The sequence below is a fragment of the Lolium perenne genome, chromosome 3, assembly GCF_019359855.2.
Source record: "Lolium perenne isolate Kyuss_39 chromosome 3, Kyuss_2.0, whole genome shotgun sequence".
Classification (NCBI taxonomy): domain Eukaryota; kingdom Viridiplantae; phylum Streptophyta; class Magnoliopsida; order Poales; family Poaceae; genus Lolium; species Lolium perenne.
In genome coordinates, this window is record NC_067246.2 from 329,587,533 (window position 1) to 329,591,045 (window position 3,513).

Sequence of the window (3,513 nt, forward strand, 5' to 3'; positions counted from 1 at the left end):
CAATATTGTTTCCTTACAACTACGAGTGAGAGTCTTAATGATATTTTATGCACATTCAATTTTTCTTACTCGATGTTAAGTGTAATTCCTGACGTATATGAATAACATGTGAAGCTTCCAATGGATTCTACTAGAAATTCAAAATGATAAGTGAAGAGTTGAAGTAAGAGACCCATCGAGTAGAGGCCTGGACGGGTTCCAGGACTTGCGTAAGTTGCTCCAAGTGTAATTTCCTTCATCGCCGCGCTTTATCTTTCGTGAGATATCAATTAATTATCCACTCATTCAATCATTCTTTTGCCTGGCAGGGCTTGGCAAGCTTTGAAGAATGTTCATAAGGACATTACCTTTACAAAGAAGCTAACATTTACTCCTGTAGCGTGCCCCCAGCAGCCACAAGGGACGAATCTATGTGGATACTACGTTTGCGAGTCCATTCGCATGTTAACCACTGAGAAGCAGAACAGAAATAAATTCGACGTAAGCAATAACATTCACAACTTTATTTATTATCATCAATATTTCGTTATCAAGACTGATATAGTCATACTCATCTCATTTTCGTATATAGGTCGACTTCATGCGGGACAGACTCCAACCAAAGGAACACGCACTAGGAATCGCGGAGGAAGTGGCGGGACTTTTGGTTAGAGAAGTAATAAACAACAAAGGCTTGTTTAGTCCAGATAGTTGTTCTACCTCCAAATAGACGGTCGTTAGTACCGTTTGTCGATCGTGAGCTCCATGTATATATGTAGGGAACCTACGAATATGTGTAAGGGGAATCGACTTCTGCTTCCAATATTTGTTTGATCGATCTATATATATATATATAATGAATGAATGTGTACAACTTCTAGTAGCGTACAAATATATGCAACTTTCATTTTCGAACGAAAAAAATGAAATAACAGGCGGTCGGTGGCGGGGGGGGAGGGGTGCTGCACCCCTCAAACCCTAAAGCAGAAGCGTTGTGCGCGCGCCACGTAGAAGGCCTTTTGTCGCGGGTGGTAATACCGCCCGCGACAAAAGGGCCTGTGCCCTGCGCGCCCCGCGGCTGCCACGTGGTGGACCTTATGTCGCGGGTCGTAAGTGACCCGGGATAAAAGGCCACCCTTTTATCGCGCCTTGCTTGTCGCGGCTGGCCGCCCGCGACAAAAGGCCCTAACCACCCGGATCAAAAGGCCTGTTTTCCACTAGTGATATATTGCGATGCAATATGTGTGCAAAGCCCTTTTCAGCATTTCCTAGGATGTGAAGGTATATATGTTTCCATCCCAATATTTGTCGCACACAAATTTCTCAATTTTCACGTGTAGATCGAATCACATTGTATCAGTCTTTTATCAGACATTTTATTCTAATTGAACTAAACTATATGACAGTGTACCATTGATCCTGTATAGGCAATTTAACATTTACCTAATCACAAGAGGAGTGTAGACTGTTGTTGCCCCAAAGAAGGATGAGGATGTCGTAACCAAGGTATACCGCCTGCTTTCCAATGACAGATCGCTTACATGAGTAAGGTATTTGAAAACAATGTTAGCTCAACAATTTTGGTGCTTCTACCTCGGAGATAAACAATGACTGTAACTGTGACATATATTTGATCTGAAGCTTCTCATGGTTAATATTTTGAGGTTCTTGCAGGTGCAGATTGATCTGAATCAAGAAGTAACTATTCATGGGTGAAGGGTGGGAATGATGAGATGGTAGGTATCGTTTCTTCGAAGTTGCCTTAAATTACAGGGATTAAATCACGTGGTTAATAGTTATATACATGAATGACATACCCTGTTTTATCCTTGATAGAGATCTGTTAGCTTTGGAGATGGGAATTGTTTTTAACCAAATCTTAAAACTAGAGAGCTGACAAAAAATATCTTTTATTTATTTGTATTTCTTATGACCCTTTTCTCTTTACTATAATTTAGGATGGCATTTGGACATTTTTTTCTGCAATGCCATTTATTTTCTCCTACTTCTCTTACCTTCACTTTCAGTTTTCTATTTTGTTCAACGAGAAAACACGCCAGGTCTTACCAGCTAATTAGCTCATCTAAGATATTGGTCAAGTAAATGGGAGGATGCTAAAGAAAAATTTATTTTCTGGGCAATTTGTGTGTTCACTTATTCGCTTAGCCCTGGCCTTTGCTCTGTTCATACAATGTAGATGATTATAACAACTGGTCAACTGAGATATGATGGAACTATTTTAACCATCCGTTTGGTCAATAAAGTAGTTTCCTTTATGGTCCGACTAGCACATTCGCAGCCTGGACATGGTCTTACATTCCAGTCAATTGATCCTCCTAATCCTGGGCTATTTATCTAAAGATTGTATAATGTATTCTATTACAGTGATTAACTTGGAGGGTATTTATTGTTGGCGTTGCATATATGTGAACTTTTCCTCTTACTATGTGTTAGCCTGCATTCCCTTGCTGTCGGAGAAATATTTAGGTTCTTTTATTCAGAATCACTGGTTCATGTTGTTATCACTTCTTTCAGACCGTGTGAGCTGATCCCTTTTCCTTTATATCCACAGATTATTTACTTGTCTACAATTTTAGGTGTCCAGTTATTAATCCATGTTGAGATAAGAAAACTTATCCAATGTTTCTTGGTATACCATATCAGATAACTAATAGAGTATTGTAGATATTGTACATCCTATGATTTTTATTTGCATGTTTGTCAGTTATAATGATGGAAAATCAGGATGAGGCACTTGGTATATTTTTAATATATTGACGTTTCAGTTTTTCAGTTATACAGTGGACTCATATAAGGTTCTTAGAAGAGAGGGTGTGGGAAGAAGAAGACGCGACCTCCAGCGATGCGTTGCGCCGCAGCTACGTCCTCCCCCGAACAACCAGGGCAAACAAGCGAGGTGTACAAGAGATGAGCTTCCGCTGCAAGGTTTTCTTTTCCTCCAACCATTTATTTTCTCTTTGTACTTCTGTTCAAACTGCATCTGGTCCCAATATTTCCCTCTGTTTGTTTTGTATGATAGATTTTGTAGCTAGGCTCAGATCCGCTAGACTGTTCCAATGGATGAGGTATGTCACTATTTTTCTTACTTTCCATCACAATCTTAATAATGAATAAATCCATCCTACTGTTGATTAAATAGGATTAGAAATGTAGTAGACCATGCTACTATCTTGAGACCAGCGAGCTGGAAGCAGTAGCTTCAGTTTGTGGCTATGATAGTGGTGCACAGTGTGAGCTTATTATATTACATGCTAATTTAGCTAACTTCCTTGCATACTGTTCTCTAAAACTATACTAAGTAGGGTCTGAAATTTAAAATCGATGTGCTGCTCCAGTTAGCCACATGTATGGATCTATTAAATTCTTTAGTGCATAGTTTGGTTTATCAGGATTGTCTCGCCTGTAGGGACACCATCGCTAGGTTGCTTAGATGTGCCGCAAGCTCCGGCACCGGTTGGTTGTTCAATTTTCATTATGTCTTTTGCCTAAGCAATAGGAGAAATGAATCAATTT

The 3,513-nt window shown here is 39.6% G+C and overlaps 1 long non-coding RNA gene across 2 annotated transcripts; it reads left to right on the forward strand.

Moving 5' to 3' along the window:
• The first annotated feature begins 1,202 nt into the window (after positions 1–1,202).
• On the forward strand, positions 1,203–2,954 carry LOC127338896 (uncharacterized). 2 transcript variants are annotated; one of them, XR_007874538.1, is made up of 4 exons: positions 1,203–1,260; positions 1,407–1,529; positions 1,654–1,715; positions 2,766–2,954. It is a non-coding gene; the product is annotated as an uncharacterized lncRNA (long non-coding RNA). The 2 variants fall into 2 exon arrangements; XR_007874537.1 differs by having other exon boundaries at positions 1,407–1,485.
• Positions 2,955–3,513: the final 559 nt, after the last annotated feature.